The sequence below is a fragment of the Mauremys reevesii genome, linkage group 2, assembly GCF_016161935.1.
Source record: "Mauremys reevesii isolate NIE-2019 linkage group 2, ASM1616193v1, whole genome shotgun sequence".
NCBI classification, from domain to species: Eukaryota; Metazoa; Chordata; order Testudines; family Geoemydidae; genus Mauremys; species Mauremys reevesii.
In genome coordinates, this window is record NC_052624.1 from 88,917,556 (window position 1) to 88,932,119 (window position 14,564).

Genomic DNA, 14,564 nt, shown 5'->3' on the forward strand with positions numbered 1-14,564 from the left:
ACTTTAGACTCTTGGTCTCTATGTTCTGGCTCCGGCTAGACCTCAGTTTAAGCTGCAGCAGGCTCCTGCCCAGGCCACCTACTCTAAATACTAGCCCCGTTATAAAAAGTCATGGGACTATAAGAAATGCCCACAGGAGCAGTCTTGGTCTACCCCCCAGCCTGGGTCCTCCAAGGGAAAACATGCAGGGAAACGGCAGTTTTGACGGTAACCCCGGGAGCTACCTACTAGTTCACATCAGGGATCCACCCTCAATAAAGCTTCCCTTCTCCAACAGGTTGTGTGCTTTTTCTTCCGAAGTGATCACGGCTGACCTTGGACTGATGGGTCCTCAATACCATCTCCTGAGGCTACACCCTCCAGTTTACCTCTATCTTGCCCAACCACCCTCCACTCCCACCCCTCCTGGGGGGCCCCTCTCACAAGGCCCTGCTTGAGCAGGAGGTGGGATGGATCCTGAACCTAGGAGTGGTGGAAGTGGTGCCAGTGGAGTTCAAACACGAGGGGTACTACTCCCGCTATTTCCTTATCCCGAAGGCCAAAGGGGGGTTCAGGCCCATCCTGGACCCGCGAGGCCTGAACCAGTACATGGTAAAGCTCAAGTTTCGCATGGTCTCCCTAGCTTCCATCATTCCCTCCCTGGATCCCAGGGACTCATACGCTGCCCTCGATCTGCAGGACATGAACTTCCACATCTACATATGCGAGGGGCACAAAGTGTGTGGGTATGTGGTGGCGGCCTACCTCAGGAGCCATGGGGTCCAGATTATCTTGTTGCTCAAGGGCAGCTCCTAGTCGCAGGCACTGGATCACGTGGTGCTCCTTCTGTCCACGTGCACCATTCTGGGCCTGTTAGTAAACAACACCAAGTACACATTAGTCCCTGTTCAATGCATAGGGTTTATCAGGGCAGTCCTGGATGCCATGTAGGCCAGAGCCTCCCTCCCACCGGACAGGTTTGAGACCCTAAAAGGGCTCATCAACACAGTCACGAGGTTTCCAGTGACAACAACCAGAGCGTGTCTCCAGCTCTTGGGTCACATGTCCGTGTGCACATATGTGGTTTGATGAGGCCCTTCTAGCTCTGGTTGGCCTCAGTGTTCTTCCAGGCCAGAGACAGGATGGACAAGGTCCTCACTGTGCCCAAAGCAGTGATCTTCTCCCTTTGGTGGTGGTTCTCCCCAGGAAACGTGCTCTGCGGGGTCCCATTCAGAGGCAGGTCCCCATCGATGGAACTGGTGTCCAACACATCGGCCTTGGGGAGGGGAGCCCACTTGAGAGACATTCAGACCCAAGGGCTTCAGTTGGCACAGGACCTGGCCCTCCACATAAACGTCAAGATGCTCAGGGCAGGCCAGCTGGCGTGCATGGCCTTCTGCTTGCACCTGGAGGGCAAGGTGGTCAGGGTTCTCACGGACAACAGCCTCAGTGTTTTACATCAACAGGCAAGGCAGGACCTGATCCTCTGCCCTCTGCCTGGAAGCCCTCAAGCTGTGGGACTTCTGTATAGCCCACAACATTTGCCTACATGCCTACCACCTACCGGGTACCCAGAACTTGAGGGTGGATCACTTTAGCAGGGACTTCTCCTCTCAGCACGAGTGCTCTCTTTACCCAGAGGTAGTGCATAGACTCTTCCAAGAGATGGGGAACTCCCCAGGTGGACCTGTTCATGACTCGACAGAACCATCACTGTCCCCGTCTGCTCCAGGAGGGAGAGGAGGGGGGCTGGGACAGGGTGCTATCTCTGATGCCTTCCTCCTATCCTGGTCAGGCCAGTTTCTCTAAGCCTTCGCTCTGTTCCCACTGATCAGCAAGGTCCTGGAAAAGATGAAGACAGACAGGGCCTGGGTCCTCCTGATTGCCCCGGCGTGACCCAGGCAGCATTGGTATGGGACCCTCATGAGCCTAGCGGTCGCCCTGCTGCGTCCGTTATCATCCCAGACGGACTTGCTCTCCCAGGACCAGGGCTGCCTCCTCCACTCCAATCTAGCAGCACTCCACCTCACAGCGTGGCTGCTCAATGGTTAGGCCGGGAGGAAAGGACGTGTTTGGAAGAGGTTCAGCGTGGCCTCTTGGAAAGCAGGGGACCTTCCATGCGCCAAGCCTACTTGGCAAAGTGGTCTCAGTTTTCCTGATGAGGGGCTGAACAGGGCATCTCCCCCAGGGCTGTCCTGATCCAGCTCATTTTGGACTACCTCGTTCATCTTAGAGCCCAGGGCCTGGCGTCCTCATCCGACAAGGCGCACTTTGCGGCCATATCAGCTTTCCACTCACCGGTGCAGGGACACATGGTATTCTCCCATGCCATGTCTGGTCAATTCCTTAAGGGATTGGATCATCTCTTCCCATATGTTAGGCCCCTGATCCTGCAGTGGGATCTGAACTTGGTGCTGGCCTGGCTGACAGGTCCCCCATTTGAGGAGCTAGCTACGTGATCCTGGTTGCACCTCTCGTGGAAGGTGGCCTTCCTGGTAGTGATCACATCAGCTAGGCAGGTCTCAGAACTCAGGGCCCTGACCTCCAAGCCCCCATACACAATGTTCCATAAAGATAAGGTCCAGCTCTGCCCACATCCTTCGTTCCTCCCGAAGGTGGTCTCTGCCTACCACATGAGTCAGGACATTTTCCTACCAGTCTTCTGCCTGAAACCCCATGCGTCCAGTGAGGAGTGCCGCCTCCACTTGCTGGTTGTGAGACGGGCTCTGGCTTTTTACCGGGAGCAGACTAAGCCATTTAGGAAGTTTTCACAGCTGTTCATCGCCTCAGCCAAACGCATGATGGGTCGGCCGATCTCCACTCAGCGGTTTTCCAACTGGATCACCTCATGCATCCATACCTGTTACGACCTGGCAGAAATTCCTCTGCCATCAATTGTGAGGGCACACTTGACTAGGGCACAAGCCTTGTCGGCTGCTTTTTTTAGCCCACGTCCCCATTCAGGACATTTGTAAGGCTGCCATGTAGTCTTCAGTTCATACATTCACCTCACATTATGCAATCATCTCCCAGACCAGGGACAACGCTGGGTTTGGCAGGGCTGTGCTCTGTCCCGAGAATGTCTGAACTCCTACCCACCTCCAATGGATATAGCTTGGAATCACCTATTTTGGAATGCACATGAGCAATCACTTGAAGAAAAGACAGTTACCTTTTCTGTAACTGGTGTTCTTCAAGATGTGGTGTTCATGTCTATTCCACATCCCGCCCTCCTTCCCCTCTGTCGGAGTTGTCTGGCAAGAAGGTACTGAGAGTGGGAGGGGTGTGCAGTGCACCTTATACCAGGCCATGGAGGTGCCACTCCAGAGGTCACTAGGGATGCTTCCCTATGGGTACTGCTGGGGAAAAACTTCCGGCACCAGTGTACATGGCGAAAACACACCCCTATTGTGGAATAGACATGAGCAACACATCTTGAAGAACACTACTTACAGAAAAGGTAACTGTCTTTTCTTTCCTCTTCTTCTGTTCTCCCTCTGATCTAATCCTTCTCTAGACCTCTTATCTTACACCTTTTTGTATGCCCCAACTTTCCCTTTTGCATTTCTAGAAGTTCTGTCTTTGATTTCTTCGTATGGGGGCATGTGGTGGAGGGGGGGAAGGAGTAGTGTTATCATGTCTGGCACATCCTGATGTACTCCTGGATTGCCATTACATTTCAATGTAACATGTTTTAAGGCTTCTGAAGAATTAGGAGGTGGAACCACAAAATATTGTACACCCCACTCACCTGAGAAGCTCCAGAATGCCTAAATTTGAAGACCGCAGTTGGCCCAGCAGAAATTGACAGACCGGACACAGATTTCAGCAGGAGGTCTCTGAGGTCAGAGTGGGGGAAGGTACTTACTCAAACACTGTGAACGTAACAGAGCATGGGGCCAATTCATTTTGAGATTTTTGGTCAGTCTATCCACTTCTAACCTGCTGCACAGGTTACTAGTTAACGAATGATCTGTAGTACAGCTGGTAATTAATGCATTGCATTTTGTCATATCAAAGGAGCTTTGGTTAGCTGAGTGCAGATGGCAACAGTTTCCGCTCAGTTTTTTACACAGCTTAGGTATACCTACACTCTGCCTTCAGCATAATGCCATCCCAAGGGCCTAATCCAATGTTAGAGGGGCTGCAAATTGGCTCCTGATGCAATGATGGGAATACTAAAATTGCACGTGCCCCAGCCTCCTACAGGATGGAAGTATTGATGCCATTATCTGATTTTAGCAGGGGTAACTGTTAGCATTGTAGGGTAGGGAAGACCTGTGTGTATGGAACTAAAGTTTAGAGTTTTATGCTTAACTGTGGGTGAGGGGGAAAATGGTTACCTCAGAAATGGAGTAAAATTCCTAAAATGGCTCAATTTTATGAAAATACCTTGTAATTTTGTAACTTTTTTATAACAAGCAATTCTGTTTTCTCGTAGCACTTAGGGAAATTGGGGTGTGATCTTGCACTTTATATAATTTTATAAAAGTATGCTAATAAGTATAAATGTAACTGATATATGATTTATGCAAAAGGTTTTTTGTAAGGTATCATTTCAAAGCTTATAATCTACTAAGTGTGGTCATCCTAATTGTATAAATGTACCACTCTTGTATCTAAAACTAGAAATATAAAATATAACTCTAAGGGCCTATTGTAATTATGCAAAGTGTGGGCCATTAATGGTGGTTTTAAAATCTTAATGGCTCCCATTAACCAGAACAATTGTCTGTAGATGGCTCTGTTTTATCTGCAAATCTTTCTGTATACGTGTGTGCTGGCAAGTGGGTAATGAAGTCTTACCGTGACATGTGATCATGTCACCTGAACTGAAATCCATGTTTAACTTGGTGCTTTTCCATTGAGAAGGAGGGGTAGGAACCCAGAGAGGGACAAAGGATTGCCGCCTTATGCAAAAGATATATAAGTGGGTGGAACAGAACAATGGGGCAGCCATCATGAAAAATCCCCTAGCTATCACCTAAGCTATCACCAAGGGCTGTACCAGGGAAAAGAATTGTGCCCAGACTAGAAGGCATCCAGTCTGTAAAAGAAACTTATTAAAACATCTCTGAGGGTGAGATTTTTATCTGTATTCAGTTTTATTACTGTATTAGTCTTAGATTTGCATTTTATTTTACTTGGTAATTCACTTTGTTCTGTCTGTTACTACTTGAAACCACTGAAATCCTACTTTCAGTATTTAATAAAATCACCTTTTACTTATTCATTAACCCAGAATACATATTAATACGGGGGAGGGGGGAAACAGCTGTGCATCTCTCTCTCTATCAGTGTTATAAAGGGTGAACAATTTATGAGTTTACCATATATAAGCTTTGTACAGGGTAAAATGGATTTATTTGGGGTTTAAACCCCATTGGAAGTTGGGCATCAAGTGTTAACTGAAAGCAACTTAAGAAGTATTCCTGTTTTTTTAAAAGTCTGCAGCTTTGGGGCATGTGGTTCAGACCCTGGGTCTGTGCTGAAGCAGACTGGTGTGTTTGGCTCAACAAGTCAGGGCACTGGAGTCCCAAGCTGGCAGGGAAAGCAGGGGAAGAAGTAGTCTTGGCACATCAGTTGGCCGTTCCCAAGGGGATTTCTGTAATCCAACCCGTCACATGGGGGTTGGGGGCTCTATTGTCCCTGATGCTGTGCAAAAACACAAGATGTCCCTCTGACAAAGAGCTTACAATCTAGAAGGGCAGCAACATATGATGGATGCAGGAGAGGGAAATCATCAAATATACCCCACTTTTATTAGAATTAAATTAATATAAAAATTATCCTCCTAAATAATCCTATTTTAAGTCAAAACTTCATAATTTAAAAAGAATAGTACAAAAGATAAATTTTTGCATCTAAATCCACAACACAGATATTTTGCATGTCACTTTTTAAAAGTGTTTACAAAAAATGAGAAATGGCCCAGAATTAAGTTGCAAACATGTTGCATGAGATTTCATTGAGAGACAGGTGCTATTTTTATACAGTTTTAGCAGAGAAACATCAAGGTATACACAGAGGTATAAGAACAGCCATACTGGGTCAGACCAAAGGGCCATCTAGGCTAATATCCATTTTTCCGACAGTGGCCAATGGCAGGTGCTTCACAAGGAATGAACAGAACAGTAATCAAGTGATCCATCCCCTGTCGCCCATTCCCAGCTTGTAGCAAACAGAGGCTAGGGACACCATCTTTGCCCATCCTGGTTAATAGCCATTAATGGACCTATTCCCCCATGCACTTATCTAGTTCTTTTTTGAATCCTGTCAGTCTTGGCCTTCACAACACCCTCTGGTATAAACACATCTACAGACACCCTTATCAGTAATCAATTGCCTAATTATAAACCCAGTCTGAGTTGAAAACTGAGCAATCTGTCTATTGTAATTTTGTCTCTCTCTCTTGTCCAGTGTTTGTTGCCAAAAAAATCACATCTTTAGGAGCAAACCTACCAAGTCCTAATTACAGGATAAGATCACCTTGGAAAGATGAATGATTAACTACAGTTAGCGGAAAGTATTAGCTACTGCTCCTCACTCACTGATGCTCAAACTATTGTAGGCATGAATATTTATTGGGGTTTAAATTGCAGAGTTGTATCTTAACATTATTTCATGAATTACTGTTCCTTTTTTTTTTAAGCTTTGAAGGGTGTAGATGGCAGGCATGTTGTAGCAAGGACAAAGGCATTGGACTATGTATCCTGTGATCGTTGGGGCTCAGAAAGGAATTAACTTGCATAGAAGTGGAAGTTAAGGGAGGCACTGTCTAAAAAGAGATGATGCTTTGGCTAGTGATTGGGGAGACCATGACCTACTTCATTACAGTGCAGTTGTGTGATCAATATTGAACAAATGAGGAAATAATTTATAGAGACCTGTCTTCCTTTGACTTTCACCTTTGCTACTAGGTTTGAATTTTAATAAAGAATAAAAGTTAAGATTACATTTTGCTACTTTCGCTACTGCCTAGTAGCCAGCTGGGCCTGAAACTTATTAAAAATAAACCTATTTGCAGTGTGAACTAGTCCTCCTGATCTATTTTCAGAACAAAAATGGAGGTTTAGCAAATGTTAGCATTGATGCTTTGTCCTTTTGACTAAGAATTTATAGTGATGGTGTCATTTAATTGCTATAGGCCCTGCCTTCTTCCCAGCAGACTTTTTAATTATTCCACTCGAGGTCTCTATCTGGAGGGATGTCATTTTTTGTTTTTTCTAGCACAAATATTACATGACTGGTTCCCCTGGAGTCCTGGATGTCTAAAACAACCGATGGGTTCACATCTCCCATAGGTTATGTGGAAATTACAACTATGATTGACAAATTTAATGTTGAAAGCCTATTCAGATGAAGGAAAGCTAAAGTCTTTTCACTAACACAATTAGTTTATGTTCAGATAGACTAATACTTACTGAATTTGTTCCAGTCACACTTGACACTAATATTGGAACAAAACTTGCAGCTCACAGCAACTCATTAGTGGTACAGAATATGTCACTTCTGTATCTCATTTTGGGTCCTATCAGGATGCTTGCTAAAGTATGTGTGTGTGTGGAATTATGATGTTAATCCATAAGGCAACATTGTCATTTAAGTATGAAATTTTGGTTTAAAATGTTGGATGGAAAAGCTCTCTCTCTCTCTCTCTCCACCCCCCATTAGAAGTTTGTTAAAATGAAAACTTATGTGAATGCTCTGCTGTATAAATCACTGGAGTGGAGGAGAGTTTGTCTTAGAGGCAAAAGCCATCAGAGCCTAACCTCTTCTTCCACTCTGCCAGTTTATGCAGGCAGTATGTCAATTACTATTCTGGGCCAGGTTCTTCCACCCTCACTCATCAGTAGGACCTTACTCCTCTAGCAAATCCACTGAAACCAATGGGACCACAAGGAGTGGTGGCAGGGCCAGTGCAAGGATATTTTGCACCCTAGGTGAAACTTTCACCTTGCATCCCCTGCCCCCCTCTCCCTCCAGAACATCGCTTATTATAAATGTTCAAAAATGAATATTGCATAATGTGGCATTGTTCATTAGAATTAATATACATTTGGCTTGAAAATTTATTTATTTCATTATTTAGTCTACATATTTAATGAAAATAAGTGAATAACCTGACAGGATGTGGGGCTAGCTGGCTTCAGGCAAGGAGTGCGGCAGGGATTGGCTGGAGACAGGAGTGTGGGGCTGGTTGGCTTTGGGCAGGGCAGGGGATGCGGAGCTGGTTGGATATGGGTGTGGGGTTGGCTGGAGACGGCGGGCGCGGGGCTGGCTTCGGCCAGGGCAGCGGGGTGCGGCAGGGGCTGGCTGGAGACCGGGGGTGTGGGGCTGGCTGCAGGCCGGGCAGGGGGTGTGGGGCTGGCTGGCTTTGGGCAGGGGGTGCGGCAGGGGTTGGCTGGAGACAGGGGTTGTGGGGCTGGATGGCTTCAAGCAGGGGTGTGTGGCAGGGGCTGGCTGGAGACAGATGGTGTGGGGCTAGCTGGCTTCCGGCAGGGGGTGCAGCAGGGGCTGGCTGGAGACAGGAGGTGTGTGGCTAACTGGAGGCTGGGCAGGAGGTGCAGCAGGAGCTGACTGGAGACAGGGGGTGTGGGGCTGGCTTCGGGCTGGCTGGAGACAGGCTGTGGGGCTGGCTGGAGGCAGGGCAGAGGGTGTAACAGGGGCTGACTGGAGATGGGGTGTGGGGCTGGCTGGCTTTGGGCAGGGGGTGCAGCAGGGGCTGACTGGAGACAGAAGAGTGCAGGGATGGCTGGCATTGGGCATGGGGGTGCAGCAGGGGCTGGCTGCAGGGAGGGCAGGGGGATGTGGGGCTGGCTGCGTGCAGGGCACAGGGTGTGGCAGGGGCTGGCTGTGGCGGGTGCCAGGGCCATCCCTAGGTATTCTGGGGCCCTATGCAGCCCCCCTCTCTGTGGGGGATGTGTGGTGCCCCAGGTCTCTGGGGGGGGGGGGAGGGCAGGCTTCCATGTAGGGGCAGGGTTGGCTTGGAGGGCAGGGGGGAACCACCCCCCAGCACTCCCCGGCGGCGCAGCTGGGGCTGGGTCTCGGCACTTCCCTCCCACCGGTGAGCGCAGGCCCAGCCTTGCTGCAGAGCTTAGGGGAGTGGGGGTGGGGCGGGGCTGAGCAGGGGCGTGGGCCCTGGGGAAGAGCCAGAGCAGCAGGGACCAGCGCAGCGCCCCCGGTGGCAGGATGAGAAATGACATTGCTTCCTGGCCGGCCGGAGCTGATCAAAGCTGCAGCGCCCCCTCGCACAGTGGCGGGAAGAGGGTTACACGTTTAGCCGGCACCGGGTGAGCATCCCAGACACTTTGGGCACCACTTTTTGGCGCCCTCAAATCTTGGAGCCCTAGGCAGCCGCCTAGTTTGCCTAGTGGTTGCACCGGCCCAGGGTGGTGGTGATGTTAGATACAATATGAGTAAGTACGGCAAAATTCTGGCCCACCATCATTAAGACCTACCTTTTGTCTCCCCCAGTCCTGGAACAAGTGAAAACCAAGGTGTCCCCCATCACAAGCTAGAACTATCTGGAATAGTCCCCTAGGGACTGTTCAGCCAGCTGTCAGGGGGCATAATGATCCAGACCTGGCCCCACTGGCCCCTACTGCACCCAGGCTTCACCTCCAGCTGGCTCCAGTACACTCCCAGAGTTAAAGGAGGGGCCAGAATGGGCTAGTATGAAACTGTCTAAGGCTCAACTGCCTTTTAAGATCACTTTGTGCCACTCTGGTGCCAAACAGTAGCCTTTGTGGGGACCCGGCAGCTGGTCCATAATCAGACCAATATTCTCTAAATCAAATACTTAAGTATTTTAATTAGTTTCTATGCATATCCTTAAACAGGATGCTTGATACACTTAAAAGAGTAGTTGGAGTAGCAGCGAAGGAATGTTTGTCATACACAGTGTTATGATAACTTGCCATTTTCATAAATTTATTATTAATGTGGGCTGGCATTTAATTTAAAAGTGTTTCTAAACTTACTTGTAATGTAACAAGCAGAGAATGGCTGTTAGTGGTACATGTTCATAAGCACTTAAAAATTCTCCCCTTCCTTCTGCAAATATTTCTCATTTTAAAAAACAGAATTTTACAAGACAAATGAATGTGTCAAAAGTTTTTTTCAATACTGACAATGGAAATGTGGCAGTTATCAGAAAGTCAAGTTTTTAACTGAGCCCTTAGCATCAGGTGCACAATCCCTGATTGACAAGCTGAACTGCAGCTGAGAAATAAAGCTGGAAGATACCTGCTGATACAGTGCTGTATGTGCTAAAACAGATAGGGACATGTGCATAATGAAATGAGTGACTCTAAGCTGAGGCTGCTTTACTGCTAACCACTTCAGATAAACTTTTGCAGTGCCATGGCAGTACTTCACTTGCTACTTGCATGTTTGACTCCTGCCACGTTCATTCTTTTTCTTTCTGCAGTGCATCTTGGTGGTGGATTGATTGTCAAAATAAGCAGGCTAGTCAGATTTGAGTTCTTGACAGACTGGGACAGCTCTAACAGAGGAAATGTCATGTGTGTAGTTGACTTTTATGGATAGCCTCAGGTCTTGTCTTTTTAGCACTGGTGAAACCATAATTACCCACCTAACAAACTTTTTATTTACCAAGTGTTAATTGTAACTCAATGTGGTGCAAATTCTTTGTTCATAAATAGAATCTTAATGTCCTTTGAAAATTAAATATCCACTGCTTACTAGAAATGTCACCATTATTATTGCATTTCTAGGAAGAACTTTAAAATCAATAGCCACATTGCTGTACAATATTTTATTATACATCTACTTTAGCATACTATAGTTCTACCGCAACTAAATTTTCACTTCACAGGATATCAAGATTAGTAATAATACTGCAGAATTGGTTCTTGAATCCTTCAAACCCTTAACTTATGAGCATCATTTTTTATGAGAGAACCTTGGACTTCATTGTACATTCCTATAAAACTAAACCACCAAATACACTCAGACTATTAAGGTGGCACGGTTATGCACTCAAAAGTCAGGGAATGACTAAAAGGAGGGTGCAGGCAGCCTTACCTCTGCCACTTTGCACATATATGTTGTGCTAAAGGGCCTGACTGCCTCCCAAACGTATACTGTTTTAGAGGACTTGGGCAAATAGAAAGTCTTTATTTACATGATCATATGCATATTTCTTACATACAAAATAAGGCCATACTATTCCATTTTTCTACAAGTCTCTAGATACACAAGGTTAAATCCTGAGCTGATGTACATCGGTTTGTCCCGGACTTGAATCAAACTATGCCAGTGTACACCAGCTGAGTATCTATGCCATCTTATATATTTGAACTATTTTAATTTATCATGACTCAGTATAACTATATTGATGTAAACATTTGGGTTTGATCCTCCTCTTGTACAGGCTTTTTAGCTCTATATTTCCACTAACATCAATGAAATTTCTCTTGCTACTGTAAATCGTAAGTGAGAGGCAACTTGGACTCTTCATGTGCTACAGTCTTCTCACTGGTATGTATTTTAATGACTTAAGCAGTGCCCCATGTACTGTGGGCTATATTTTCAATAAGCAGCAGATGTTAAATGCAATTCAAGGCATAGGGAAGTTAATTTCCAAGCTAGCATAGGTAACCTATATATTCCAGCATAACTTTCAATGTTACTCTTTCATTTCACAGCACAGAATTAGTATAAAATCAAAGTTATACAGGGTATATCGGCGGGTAGCGATTGATCTATCGGGGATCGGCAGAAGCAAAGTTGACGGGGGAGCCGCGGCCGTCGATCCCGTGCTGCGAGGATGCAAAGTAAGTAATTCTAAATCGATCTAAGATGCGTCGACTTCAGCTACGCTATTGTCATAGCTGAAGTTTCGTATCTTAGATCGATCTCCCTCTGTAGTGTAGACCAAGCCACGGTAAAATCCTATGAATGGCCACTGTCGGAAGACAGGTTACTGAGCTAGATGGACTTCTAAGTGACTTCCACAGGTTCTATCTGAAAGCAATACACTGTATTAGAAGATGCTAAATGTTTATCTAAGGTTGTAGAGAAAATATGTATGATGTGTTACATGCTTACTTATAATTAATCAGATATGTGGGCCAGATTCTCAGCTGCCTAGCACTCTGTGTTGGCATTTACACCTGAACAAAGTAAGTGTAAAACACTGCCATAACAGAAAGGGAGCATATTGCACCCACTCTGATCAAGCGTAAATGACTACACAAAATGCAGGGCAATGAAGAATCTGGCCTTGGGAATTTGGCTCCATTCTAAAGTCAGTTTGAGAGCAGTCAGGCCATATACCATGTAATTAAGGGCTGTATTGTAACATGAGTGCTATACCATGTAATTAAGGGCTGTATTGTAACATGAGTGCCATGGGGGCAGAGCTAACGTTGCACATGCATCTTTAATACAGTCATTTTGAGTATGCAATTGTCCAGTCTTCTCCCAACATAGTTTTTTTTGACGGAATCTTTGTTTTGAAAGATAAAGGCTTTAAAATTAATTCTACTGGGCTAGGCATTATCAGAATGCTCAATTCCCTACAGAGCACAAAATCCACAGAGGAAACCCCTTCTTCTGCCCACCTAGAGAGTCCTGTGGCCCTTAGAAGCTGTGCAGCTTTTCCATCACAAGATATGCAATGAATGAGCCACATCCGATTAAACTCTTAGGGTATGTCTACGCTACCCGCCGGATCGGCAGGCAGTGATAGATCCAGCAGGGACTGATTTATCACATCTAATCTAGATGTGATAAATCGATCCCCAAGCGCTCTCCCGTCGACTCCTGTACTCCTGCACCACGAGAGGCGCAGGCAGAGTCGACAGGGGAGCGGCAGCAGTCGTGTCTTCACTGCAGTGAATCCACGGTAAGTCCGATCTAAGTACATCGACTTCAGCTATGTTATTCACGTTGCTGAAGTTGCGTAACTTAGATTGATTTCCCGCACCCCCCCCCCCCCCACTGTAGACCAGGATTTAGAAGAAATCATCTGTGCCCAAAGACACAGCCTGGAAAACTTGAGACAAAAAGGTGGAAGTTTCAGGAAGCATATCAATGACTGAATTCTAAACCATGGGCCGGATCATCAGCTGAAGTAAACTTCACTCCATAGGAGCCAATAAAGCAACATCAGTTCACAGCAGCTGAGGATCTGGTCCTATTTTGGAAGGGAAAAACTTGTATGTTTGCTTGTCATCGTGCTAACTCTCTCTAGTAGTATGAAGTGAATTAATGCTTGTCTGTATCAGTTTAATACAGATCCAGCACCATCTTCAATTTAGTTGATCAATCAGGTTACATGGAGAACCTTGTTTGAGGCCTGTGAACCCAATAGACTGTAGCAATAGGCTGTGGTTTGAAATCTCTTCACAGCAGCTGCCTGACAAGTTGTTGAGAATATCTATCATTTCCTCCCCTTTATTTTGATGTCTTCCTGCTATACAAACTCCCTGAACTCTCTCTTAAGCTATGACTTGCTTGGAGCATGCTGGAAGGGATATGGGTATCATAATCAGTGCTGCACACACTCTCCAAATAACTAGGAGGGAAGAAAAATAGTGCAGTGCTCACTGTGTATGTGTATCTCTAATGAAACCCAGATTAAGTAACATGACCCTATGGCTCACCTTCACTCCCAAAAGCCCAGGGAGTAAAAAAACAGTAAATTTGAGCGTGCGGATGGGTGGCATGGAAGTGGGGAATGTTGGCTCAGTGGCATGTTCCTGTATTGTCTCTGGCCCTTCAAAAGCATCTCCACTTGAGCTCTGCAGATGAGGGAAGGAGCAGAGTCCAGGGAGGTTCCCCCTGCATAATGAGCTCTTGCCCCCAAAGAGGGACTCACTCAGGGACCAGTTTATGCTACGTTTTCTTGCCCTAATTCTACATTTGAATTCTTTCAAAAGAAGGGAGGAAGGATGGTCCTATGGTTAAGGCAAGAGACTCGGATCTTTTTAGTTCACAGGCTCGTCAAAGGCTTCCTGTGTGACTCAGTATAACTGTTGCCTTTTAATATATCTGTGCCTCAGTTACCCATCTGCAAAATGAGGATTTTAGTGCATTTCTCCCACCTTCTGTCTATCTTGTCTGATTGGAGCACACACCCAGAGCACTTAGTCCAATGTGCCCTGATGCTGGTTGGGGTTTTGGAAAAACAGCTTATTAACTCTTTGAAAACTTGACTATACACTTTTCTGCAATAACCATTTCCTTAATGTTTTAAAATCTGTATAATTACCCTTATTTTGTAATGTTGTTTTAATTAACTAGCATGAAAGTAATTAACCACTGGAGCAATTTACCAAGGGACATGGTAGATTCTCCATCACTGACTACTTTTAAATCAACATTGGGTGTTTTGTATTAAAAAAAATCTGCTCTAGCAATTATTTAGGGGAAGTTCTATGGCCTGTTACCCAGCAGGTCAGACTAGATCAGGGGTTGTCACCCTGTGGCACGCGTGCCAAAGGTGGCATGCGAGCCAATTTTTCCAGGCACGCTGGCCGGGGTCCTGGCTGCCACCCCTGCTGCTGGACTGAGTGAACGGAATCCCAGGTCGGCAGAGGGTTGAGTGGGGCCGG